We start from the raw sequence: 13374 nt of genomic DNA, 5'->3' as shown, positions 1-13374 counted from the left end.
AAATTGATGAACTTGGACAAATAGAAAACAGAATTTCAATTCAAACTTCATTGATGAGTCATGTTGAATCTCTTTCCAACTTAAAATTTAAAAGACATGTACCTGGTATTGGAAAACAAGAGAAGATGAAGCTGAGAAGCAGCAACAGTAGTAACAATGTAGCACAACAACGACAGTCCAGCAACACAGGAATAGACCAGTAACAGTAGGAATAGTAGTAAACCCAGGAGACTATAAACGACTCCAAGTATAGAGAAGAAGTAAAAGGCAGGAAGGTTCTGACTATTTCAGATCTTAAGCGAGGCAATGAAACAGTAACTATTCTTTTCAACTTCAAAACTCTCCAAAATGAATTCTGTCCCTGTATATTCAGTGTATCCAGAATGTATATCGGGTGTATACTTCTCACTCCGCCCCCTCTTTTTTTCTTCTCTCTATCTAGTTTTTCCTCTCTTTTTTTCCACCCTTCTTCCTAAATTTTCTCTTCTATTTATAGCAAAATTTTCGAAATTTTCAGATTTATTTTTTTATTATTTTATTATTTTTTTAATTAAAAGAAATCCCACTTACAAATTGCTTTTATTTTTTTAGAAAAAGAAATCCCACCTTTATTTACTTTTATTTTTAAAATTCCAACTTTAATTACTTTATCTTATTTAAAATCCCACTTTTTATTTTTTTTTAAAAGAGAATCTCACTTTATTTAACTTTTCTTTAAAAAACAAACCACTATCTTTTCTTTTTCTTTTAAAAATGCTACTTTCAATTACTTTAAAATTTTTTTTAAATTTTCAGATACCTTTATATTTATTTTTTAATTCCAACCTTCTTTTACTTTTAAATTTTTTTTTTTTTTTAAAAAACTTTTTATATTTTCTACATTCTTTTACTTTTTTTTTTTTAAAAAAACATTCCCGAAATTATTATATATGTTTTTTTTTAAAAAAATAAAAAATAAAAATAAAAAAAATAAAATAAAATATTTTCGGATTTTTTTATATATAAAAAAACAAAAAATAAAACTATTAATAGTGATAATTCACCTTTTATTTTTTATTTTTTTGGTTTTGTTTTGTGTTGGACAAAAATGAAGATGGGGTGTTGGGTTAATGGAGCGGACCGGGTCGACCCGGTTTGAAACGGACCGGGTCATGGGGAAAGTTGGGCAATTATTTGGGCCTGTGGTTTGAAATTGAAGAAGTGGCCCAATCCGATTTTTCTTTGTATTTTTGTTCTCTTTTCTTCTTTTATTTTTCTAAAACTAAATTATAAAAGTACTTAAATTATTATTAAGAACTAAATTAAGTTATAAAAGCGCAAATTAACTTCCAATAACAATTAACGCACAATTAAGTAATAATTAAGCATAAAATTGTTCATTTGGACATTAAATGCTAAAAATGCAAAAGATGCCTATTTTTGTATTTTTTTTATTAATTTAACAAATAAACATGTATAGACAAACATACAAATAGTTACACAAAATATCACAAAAATTGCACACCAAGAAAAATTATTTTATTTTTTTAATTTTTTGGGAGTAATTCTCATATAGGGCAAAAATCACGTGCTTACAGCTGCCCTCTTTGCCCGAAGACACGAAGGGTTTTCGTGCAAAGATAAAGCGAGCGATTTTTGCCCATCCGAGTACTCCGTGTGAAGCATTTTTTTTTTGAAAAAGATTTGACCGAACCTTTGCTTCAAAGGTTTCCTACATATCCTGGGCTAAACAGGAATCAGGTCAATGTAGTTCGGGAAGTTTTGGTAGCTGGGACTACCGTGGGACTGTGATGTTACTGCTGCTTCGTGCTGTTTTTACTGCTTGCTGACCTCCTTATTACACCTTACTGTAAAGGAAATACAAAATTAAACTAGACTATGGTACATGAATTATAAAATCTTATCTAGATCATGCTCTCGCGTTTCTTGTTGTCTTGATATCTTGGTGACTCTTGGGCATTGGTCTTATTCCGTATTCCTTTTGGAACTCTTGTTGTTTCTTGTTGGGGATCTTGTTGGACTCCTCTGTTTTATTGATTCTAAGTGTGCTCCTTTTTCATATGAGCGGGCTTTTGATTTCAACACTTCAATTGCATTTCCTCGTTCTTCAGGTGGGTGCCTCGACTGCTTCTTTTCTTTCTTCATCCTCATTTTCCAGGTGGACGCCTGATTTCTTCTTTTTCTCATCCTCATTCTCCAGGTGGACGCCTGACTTCTTTAATTCTCATCCTCATTCTCCAGGTGGACGCCTGACTTCTTCAATTCTTATCCTCATTCTCCAGGTGGACGCCTGATTTCTTCTTTTCTCATCCTCATTCTCCAGGTGGACGCCTGACTTCTTTAATTCTCATCCTCATTCTCCAGGTGGACGCCTGACTTCTTCTTTTTCTCATCCTCATTCTCCAGGTGGACGTCTGACTTCTTTAATTCTCATCCTCATTCTCCAGGTGGACGCCTGATTTCTTTAATTCTCATCCTCATTCTCCAGGTGGACGCCTGACTTCTTCTTTTCTCATCCTCATTCTCCAGGTGGACGCCTGACTTCTTTTTTTTCTCATCCTCATTCTCCAGGTGGACGCCTGATTTCTTTAATTCTCATCCTCATTCTCCAGGTGGACGCCTGATTTCTTTAATTCTTCATCCTCATTCTCCAGGTGGACGCCTGACTTCTTTTAATTCTCATCCTCATTCTCCAGGTGGACGCCTGACTTCTTTAATTCTCATCCTCATTCTCCAGGTGGACGCCTGACTTCTTTTAATTCTCATCCTCATTCTCCAGGTGGACGCCTGACTTCTTCTTTTTCTCATCCTCATTTTCCAGGTGGACGCCTGACTTCTTCTTTTTCTTTACCAGGTATTTCCTGACACAAATATTGTTTTTGCCCCTGTTTTAAATCAAAGAAAACTTCGTTAGTTTAAAGCAGGGTGGTTGGCTGTGGTATTCTTGCAGATGGTGATGTTTCTCTTCGTCTCTCTTTATTGCCTTGGAATGATTGAAAAGACTGTTTTGTCTTTGTAATTGATCCTTGACTATAGGATTCCCCTCTGTGTGTTTTCCTTCAAAACCTTTCAACTGTAATCATGTGCCTCTTCTGACTTTGCTGATCCACTTTTGATTTCATCTTTCTTACACCCGTATTTTATCTCCCACCTTTCGTGGCTGTATTTTGTAACCTTGAATCTTGGTAGTATACCTTGACATTCCTTCTTATTTGTTTGGAATAAAACTTATCTCAAAGCTTGGAGAAAGTAAGATTATTAGTAACGAAATACGCTGATTTCGACAATTATAGAATGAAAAGAAAAATCCAATTTTTTGGATGACTGTTGGAAAAGGAATAAAGGACTTATCTGATTGGAATTACTGGCACCAATGATCAGGGTATGCATTTCGGATTAATCAACCCAGTCTTTTAATCCATCTCCTCTCAATTGTCTCAAGGAGTTTTCACCGATAAATTTTCCTCGTTTTTCACTTCTTCACTTCCTTTTCGCCTTATGGTGCCTGTGTGGGTTTTCACCTATAAGACTCTCTCATTTTACTTTTCTCTCAACCTCCGTCGCCTTATGGTGCCCGTGTGGGTTTTCACCTATAAGACTCTCTCATTTTACTTTCTTTCCTTGTTTGTACCAGAGTGTTATGAACCACTTCATTTGCTTGCCTCAGCATTTTTCTAAGATTGATCAAAAGGTCTTTTTGGTATTAAGGTTAGGAATGGAAAAGGTATTAAAAGCTAAATAGCTTTGGTATGGGTTTAAAATTACAACTCTTGGAATCTTTTCTTATTTCCAATACAATTCCTGCCCCAGTTTCTTGATTGGGGTCTCTTAATATTTCTTTTCCGTGCACATTGTGCATGTTGTGCACCCTATGACCGAGCCGTGAGGCGCCTACGTATCCTTCTTTGAGGAATCAGGTCAAACGTAGTTCACTACATAATAGTGAAGATTTTGATCTTTTTTTTTTTTTATTGATTCCAAGAGAGGGTAGGAAAGAAACAAGTATGGCTCAAAGGGGAAGCAAATGGTATAGTGTTTGGATAGCAGAATAAATTGCCTTTGTCATTTCAATCTTCGAAATAGTGCTAAATACAAACATTCAAAAAGTTATGCATAATATCTCTTTACCGCGTCAGAATTGATCGCCATATCTATGCATTTGCCTTCAATATCTGTTAAACATAGTGCACCATTCGATAATACTCTGGTCACAATGAATGGTCCTTGCCAATTCGGAGCAAATTTGCCTCTTGCTTCAACCTGATGTGGAAGAATACGTTTCAGCACATGCTGACCTACTTCAAACTTCCGGGGACGCACCTTTTTGTTGTATGCTCTTTCTATTCTTCTTTGATATAATTGACCATGGCATACTGCGGTCAATCGTTTTTCGTCAATCAAGTTTAACTGTTCTAGACGGGTTTTGACCCATTCATCATCATCAATCTTTGCTTCGGCGATGATCCGAAGGGAAGGAATCTCAATTTCTGCAGGAATTACTGCTTCAGTGCCGTATACCAACAAATAAGGAGTTGCTCCTACTGAAGTGCGAACAGTAGTGCGGTATCCCAATAATGCAAATGGTAATTTTTCATGCCATTGTTTTGAACCTTCTACCATTTTCCGAAGTATCTTCTTTATGTTTTTGTTGGCTGCTTCTACTGCTCCATTAGCCTTGGGCCGATATGGGGTAGAGTTACGATGTGTAATCTTAAACTGTTGACATACTTCTTTCATTAAGTTGCTGTTGAGATTAGCACCGTTATCTGTGATGATCACCTTCGGGATTCCGAATCGACATATGATATTTGAGTGGACAAAATCGACCACAGCTTTCTTGGTTACTGATTTGAATGTCTTGGCCTCAACCCATTTGGTAAAATAATCAATAGCTACCAGAATGAATCTGTGTCCATTGGATGCTGCCGGCTCAATTGGACCAATCACATCCATGCCCCAAGCAACGAAAGGCCATGGTGCCGACATTGTGTGCAACTCGGATGGTGGAGAATGAATCAAATCTCCGTGTATTTGGCATTGATGACACTTGCGTACAAAACTGATACAATCTCTCTCCATGGTAAGCCAATAGTAACCAGCTCGGAGGATTTTCTTTGCCAACACATATCCACTCATGTGGGGTCCGCAAACTCCTGAATGTACTTCAGACATGACAGTTGTAGCTTGTCTGGCATCTATGCATCTTAACAATCCAAGATCTGGTGTTCTTTTATACAAAACTCCTCCGCTCAAGAAGAATCCATTTGCTAATCGCCTAATGGTCCTCTTTTGATCTCTTGTGGCTTGTGCGGGATATATTCCCATTCTGATATACTCCTTGATGTCGTGGAACCATGGTTCACCATCAAATTCTTCTTCAACCATATTGCAATAAGCGTGTTGATCGTGGACTTGAATATGTATCGGATCTACATAAGCTTTGTCCGGATGGTGCAACATTGATGCCAGGGTAGCCAATGCATCGGCTACCTCATTATGGATTCTTGGAATATGTCGGAATTCCACTGATTGAAACCGCTGACAAAGATCATGTAGACATTGTCGGTATGGTATGAGCTTCAAGTCTCGGGTTTCCCATTCTCCTTGAATTTGATGTACCAAAAGATCCGAATCTCCCATGACTAAGATTTCTCGGATACCCATGTCTGCAGCTAGCCTTAACCCCAAAATGCAAGCTTCATATTCAGCCATATTATTGGTGCAATAAAATCGCAATTGAGCCGTAACAGGATAGTGACGCCCTGTTTCAGAAATGATTACAGCTCCTATTCCGACTCCTTTCATGTTGGCGGCTCCATCAAAGAAAAGTTTCCAGCCAGGTTTTTCGATTTGTTCCACCTCGTCGATATGCATTGTTTCTTCATCAGGAAAATAAGTCTTCAACGGCTCATATTCCTCATCGACCGGGTTTTCGGCTAAATGATCGGCCAGTGCTTGAGCCTTCATTGCAGTTCTAGTCACATAGATGATGTCGAATTCCGTGAGCAATATCTGCCACTTTGCAAGTCTTCCCGTTGGCATAGGCTTTTGAAAAATGTATTTCAAGGGATCCAAACGAGAAATGAGGTAAGTAGTGTAGGATGACAAATAGTGTTTCAATTTTTGAGCTACCCATGTTAGGGCGCAACATGTCTTTTCCAGATGAGTATACTTAACCTCATAAGCTGTGAACTTCTTGCTAAGGTAGTAGATGGCCTGTTCTTTTCTGCCAGTGAGGTCATGCTGCCCCAATACACAACCAAATGAATTTTCCAAAACCGTCAAGTAAAGAATCAAAGGTCTTCCTGGCTCTGGCGGGACCAACACGGGTGGGTTTGATAAGTACCCTTTTATTTTATCGAACGCTTCCTGACACTCATCGGTCCATTTGACTGCAGCATCCTTTTTTAACAATTTGAAAATTGGCTCGCAGGTTGTTGTGAGCTGAGCAATAAACCTGCTGATATAATTTAACCTTCCCAACAAACTCATTACTTCAGTTTTGTTTCTTGGGGGTGGCAGTTCTTGGATGGCTTTGATCTTTGACGGATCTAGCTCAATGCCTCGTCGACTGACTATGAATCCCAGCAACTTTCCGGATGGAACTCCAAATGCGCACTTGGCAGGGTTAAGCTTGAGGTTGTACCTGCGAAGTCTTAAGAAGAACTTCCTCAAATCCTCAACGTGGTCGGCCTGATGCTTTGATTTTATGATCACATCGTCCACGTATACCTCAATCTCCTTGTGTATCATATCATGAAACACTGTGGTCATTGCTCTCATATAGGTTGCTCCGGCGTTTTTTAAACCGAATGGCATTACCCGGTAGCAATAAGTTCCCCATGGTGTGATGAATGCCGTCTTTTCTGCATCTTCTTCATCCATTAGAATTTGATGATATCCGGCATAACAATCCACGAAAGACCCTATATCATGCTTGGCACAATTGTCGATCAAAATATGGATATTGGGTAATGGGAAATTATCCTTTGGACTTGCTTTGTTGAGATTGCGATAGTCGACGCATACTCTAATTTTGCCGTCTTTCTTTGGTACAGGAACGATATTAGCCAACCAAACAGGATATCGAGTGACTCGAATGACCTTTGCTTCCAATTGTTTGGTGATTTCTTCCTTAATTCTCATACTCATCTCAGGCTTGAATTTTCTCAGCCTCTGCTTGACAGGAGGCACTGTTGGATCGGTGGGCAATTTGTGGACCACTAAATCAGTGCTCAAGCCCGGCATGTCGTCATACGACCAGGCAAAAACATCTTTGAATTCTATGAGTGCTTTAATTAACTCCTCTCGGATCTTTGGCTCCAGATGGACACTTATTTTAGTTTCTCGGATATTACTCGTGTCCCCTATATTGATGTCCTCGGTATCACTCAAGTTAGGTTTGATTTTTTCCTCAAAGTGAATTAACTCTTTACTAATCTCTTCAAAAACCGCATCTTCATCATATTCTGATTCATAATCACAATATATTTCTTGAATTATTATTTCGGAACCAGATTGATTTTTAAGACTGGGCTGAGGATTCCTCATGCATGCCATATCACTAGAGCCAGCGTAAAAGGAACTGTATAGGAAAGAAGAAAAAGAAAAGAAAACTATCAGGAACGATAATAAAAAGGAAACTGCTTTTTATTGGATGATGAAAAATAACAAGGTTTGCACACTTCAACCAAACTGTAAGATAAACTTTGGGATTACAACCTTGAAATAACCCAAACAAACTGAAAGAAAATCAAAATAAACTACCAAGACTCCTTTCGAATTGGGAGAGGAGTGGCTTTCCAATTATTGAGCTTTGTTTCTGGTCCAACGAATTGAACTTCTGCGTTGCTACACCCTTCTCCGCCTTCCAACATATTCACATCACTAAACAATTTCTCGAACCTTTCAATTAATTCTTCCTCAGGATTGACCTGGGATTTAGGAATTGTTGTTATCGGGCGATTTTTAGCACCGGTCTTGACAAAAGACTTCGACAGCTGTGGTACTGGTTTTGGAAGAAACCATGCTTGGTGTTTCAACTTCCTGGCCCTTATCACGTCATTGGCGGTAGGTGTGAACCCTAAACCGAATGTTCCCCAGTTCTCGGGGAGAGATACTGGTTGTACAATTCCTTGCAGAGATAAGCCCAGACCTTTGCCGGGTATAAAGCCATTCTTCAGCATTTCATAAGCTACCATGACTGATGCAGAGGATATCTTTGGATTCGAAAGGTGTTTCCCCTCTGGAATTTTTTCTACCGACACCGTGTCGGACACTTGGTATACCCATGGTCCTTGGTCAATTTCTGTTCTCTCGACCGGTACAATGGTGCTGTTGTGAGCATTTAAATTTTCTTCTCCATGCACGACTATTTCTTGATGGTCCCATTCAAACTTGACAACCTGATGTAATGTTGACGGGACTGCTTTAGCAGCATGGATCCATGGTCGACCCAACAACAAGTTGTAAGAAACAGTCATGTCCAAAACTTGGAATTCCATTGTGAATTCAACTGGCCCTATAGTTAGTTCCAACACTATGTCGCCAAATGAATCTCTACTTCCACCGTCAAATCCTCGTACGCAGATACTGTTCTTTTGAATCCTCTCCTCTTTAATTTTTAATTTGTTTAAAGTGGAGAGAGGGCATATGTTTGCACTGGACCCATTGTCGACCAATACCCGGGTTACTACGGAGTTTTCACATTTCACGGTGAGGTAAAGAGCTCTGTTGTGCTCGGTACCTTCCACAGGTAATTCATCATCAGCAAATGTAATCCTGTTCGTCTCAAAGATTCTGTTGGCTATTTTGCCCAAATGATTTACAGAGATCTTTTCAGGAACATGAGCTTCATTCAGGATTTTCATCAATGCCAGACGGTGTTCCTCTGAATGGATCAGTAATGACAACAATGAAATTTGAGCGGGGGTCTTCTTTAATTGATCCACAACAGAATAATCATGGAGCTTCATTTTTCTTAAAAACTCCTCCGCCTCTTCTTCCGTCACAGCTTTCTTCGTGGGCATTGGATTGTTTTTAGTTTTTCTCAGCTCTTCGGGAGTAAAACATCTTCCCGAACGAGTCAAGCCTTGTACCTCACACACTTCTTCCTTGATTTCTTTGCCTTTGTACATTACGGTCACCCGTTCATAGTTCCATGGGATGGCTTTGTTGTTGATGATTGGCAGCTGAATTACAGGTGCAATAATAACTCGATCTGTACGTGCTCCTTCCACAATTACGACGGGTTTGTTAGCAACCCCTGGTACTATCACCTTTGTCCTCTCTTGTTTTGCGGCAACTTTGTTCAATGATCCCTCATCGACTATCATAGACGGTTCACCACCATTCTTGTTATGCTTAGATACCGGCTTCTCCTCCATTAACTGCTTATCTGGCTTGGTTTCATGAGACTTGATCATCATGACAGTTTGTGACGACTTCTTTGTCTCCCCATCAGCTTGTATGATTTCTATCATATTAGCCTCTTGATGGGCTGGCATTGGATTTCTATTGATATTTGGAGCTTCGGGGGTTTGAACCTCGATTTTATTAGTGTCAATCAGCTCTTGTATTGCATTTTTCAAATGCCAACATTTCTCCGTATCATGGCCTGGTGTACCGGAGCAATATTCACAGCTAATGGTGTAATCCAGATTCTTTGGTGGAGGATTGGGTATCTTGGATTGTATTGGTCTTAACATGTCTAACTGTCTCAGCCTGTGGAACAGACTAGTGTAAGACTCTCCCAATGGAGTGTAAGTTTTCTTTTTCTGTTCCCTTTCTCCCCTGAATGCTGGTCTAGGCCTGAAACCTGGTCCGGGATAAGCTCGGGGGTAGGTATTTGGTGTGACAGGAGCACGCCAATTGGTGTGAACAGGTGGCTGATTGTATGCTTGAGCGTGGTTAATGGCGAAATGAGGCTCTGAAGGGTGATAGTAATGTTGGGATGAATCATGGTGGTAAGCTGATTGGCGAGGTCGTTGCTGATTATAGTAAAGCGGTGAACCCCTGGGTCCTGGCCAAATTCCTGAATCAACTACGGTTGCTTCCTCCCTCTTCTTTCTTCCGATTCCTCCTACCCCGCCTTGAATAGCTTGAGTAGTTGCCTTAATTGCTGAATAGCTCATGATTTTGTTTGTCTTGAGGCCTTCTTCTACCATACCTCCCATTTTCACTACCTCGTTGAATGATTTTCCAACCGCTGAAACCAAGTGGGCGTAGTAAGTTGGTTCCAAGGCTTGGAGGAAGTAGTCTACCATTTCGCTCTCCTTCATAGGAGGATCCACTCTTGCTGCCTGTTCTCTCCACCGAAAACCATACTCTCTGAAACTTTCATTGTGTTTCTTCTCAAATTTGGTCAAAGATAATCGATCTGGGATGATTTCCAGATTGTATTGGAAATGGTATGCAAATGCTTGTGCCAGGTCATCCCAGGTATACCATCTTCCATGGTCTTGGCGTGTATACCACTCCAAAGCTGATCCGCTTAGACTTTGACTGAAGTAAGCCATCAATAATTCATCCTTTCCCCCAGCTCCTCGCATCTTGCTACAGAAACCCCTTAGGTGGGCTACTGGGTCGCCGTGCCCGCTGTATAGGTCAAATTTGGGCATCTTGAAGCCAAATGGCAATTGTACATTAGGGAATAAGCATAAATCTTTGTAGGCTACACTGACTTGCCCACCTAATCCTCGCATGTCTCGGAACGACTGTTCTAGACTTTTGACCTTCCTGAACATCTCTTCTTGTTCAGCATTTTTGGCTGGCTTGTTAATTTCGGTTGGGAGATCAAACTGAGGAGCAGGTGAATTGATTTCGGAGGCTTTGAAGGTGGGCTCCGGGGGTAATATTGGTTGTCTTGGGCCTGAAATGTAGGCTCACTAGGAGATTTGTGAAATGTAGCAGGGGGAGGTGCTACAAAAACAGGAGTCATAGGTGGAGGAAGGTACGGAACTGGTTTTGGAGGTGGAGACTGTGGTGTCTGAGAGGTGGTGCCTCGGTAGTGCTGATAAATGGGGAAACTTGGGGATAATTCAGTGGTGATATTATCCTGAGTTTGGATCATTGATGGAGCAGGGTTATTTGGGTAAGATGGGGGTAACTGTCCTGTAGACCAAGCTTGGTACATTTCAGCCATTTGCTGCTTGAGCTTAAGCATCTCTTCTTTCATTTTCCCGACATCCATCTCTTCTATCTCCATACCTGTGTCAACATCTGGGATAGACATACTTTCGGGTATTGGTCCTTTTGATCTTGTGTGATAGTGATAATATGCCAGTATACTCTTTAGAAAAACTAACTGGTTGAATTCTGAAAATGAACAAACTTGTTAGTCTTGAGAGTTTAACACATATATAATCACATGTTGAGATGCAATGCTCCTAGACAAATAATTCCTTTCTATTATGCATTCGCTCGGTTGCTTGTGTTGTCCCAGCTTTCTTGAAATTGAAAAATTGTCATTCGCTTTTATTTACTACATATATCTTTATCGTGGTGGTCGAATCTTAGAGATTGCCTACGTATCATGCCGAACATAAATCAGACCTTGCGTAGTTCAGAATAAAGTCAATCACGTTTATTTATTACACAAAGATGGAATTACATTTGAAAACTTTAAGAAAATAGCTTGAAACACACACGCTTAAATCAAAATAAAAGATACAATTCATAACATCTCACAACATGCCCCACTTTCCACTTTTGTTCTCTAATATTGGATTATCTGCTCAATGTGGGGCTTGACCTGGATGGCCTCCCAGCGTACGATACATCCTTTCCAACTCCATTGCTAGATGACGAGCAAAAGTGGGCGCATGCTCTGTAAACCTTTCATAATCCATTCCTTGGCAGTTTACATAACTTTGAGATGTGAAGACTGCCAGGTCGTGGATTTGTGCCCTGAAACCTTGGAGACGTTGGTCTTGATCTTGCAATTGCTGCTGACGAGTGGTGGCTATATCTCTGACACGGTTCTCACGATCTAGAGCTGATTCTAACAAAGCTCGGAGTCTGGCCTGCTCTAATCTTGCTTGCGCTCTTTCCTTGTCGAGGTCTGCTTGTTGGTGTTCTTTGTTGCATCTTCTTGCCTCTTCTAGTTGTGCACGAAGCTGGTCTTCTGATCGCATCCAATAGTCTTTTTCCTTATTGAATTGTGCCTTGTCTTTTTCGGACTGCCTATCTTGGCGTTCCTTGTTAGATCTGGCTTCTTCGTTTAATTGTTGGATCTTTTCTTTTGCTTTGCTCAATGCCCTTTCATTTTCCGCAAGAATGAAATCATAATCTTGCATTCTTTCAAAGAGATTGGCGATGGTTTTTTGATCCTTCCAGCTCCTCTTTGGCGTTTCAGAAATCCTTTTCATTTTTTGGAATCGAGCATGAAGATTTTCATTCTCACAAGATAGACTCTTTTTCTCGCCTTCGGCTTCTTGTTCTTGCAAATCTTTCTCCAAACTGAGGCTTCTTAGATTTTCTTTTAGGGCATGGATAGTTGCTTTGTACCCTTTTTCTTTTTCTCCCCAGATCAACCGCTCTTGGATTTTATCATTGAAGTTTTGAACATGGGGTCTTTTTGTTGGCCTTTTTAGCTCAGGTTCTGGTACATCATCCACGCGAGACCGTTTTTCGAACCACCTTGCATATCCAGGATTCATCTCACCCTTTGTAGTGTCTGGGACTTGAGTATCACTTTTCAAGTATCGACATCCATTCCACATCTGCTGAAGTAGAGCTTCGGGAATAGTGGCTTCTGGGTGTAATTCGATTACTTGCATACTCAAATCTTCATCATCAGGAACTATTTGATATCTCCCTAGTTGCCTTAAGACTCTTAGTGGTGCATATGGCTGAATGCTTCTTAATCCCAATAGTAGTAGATAACTATTTGAGGTTGACATATGTATTACTTCCCTCATCGGGAGCCATCCCAGAGTCCATTCAATTTGATTTGCCGTTAAAGCCTTTAGATGAGATACCCATGCTTCTATCCCTTCTGGAGCTTGATAATTTTTTGTTCTTTCCTCATAGCTCTCGATGCAATTATCATTTTTTGACCCATATTGTATGATCTTGGGCTGTTGTTGGAGATGCTCCATCACCCACATTTGCAACAAAATTTTGCATCCTTCGAAGACCGTTGCTCCTGATTTACATAAAGTCAGAGCCCGATAAATATCTGATAGAATGATGGGGACAAGGGTGTGATTTTCTTTGGTGGTAAGGATTTGCACAACTTTTGCGGTGCGAATATCAATTGTTCGCTCTTTATTTGGGAAAACCATGACTCCTAGAAAAGCCACCATGAAAGCAAATCGACGGTGAATCTGCCAAGTGTCTTTGTTTTGTTTATTAGTAAGGCCTTTTTCATGA

Source organism: Nicotiana sylvestris, chromosome 6 (genome assembly GCF_000393655.2).
Source record: "Nicotiana sylvestris chromosome 6, ASM39365v2, whole genome shotgun sequence".
Taxonomy (NCBI): Eukaryota; Viridiplantae; Streptophyta; class Magnoliopsida; order Solanales; family Solanaceae; genus Nicotiana; species Nicotiana sylvestris.
Note: the sequence above shows the minus strand (reverse complement) of the source record.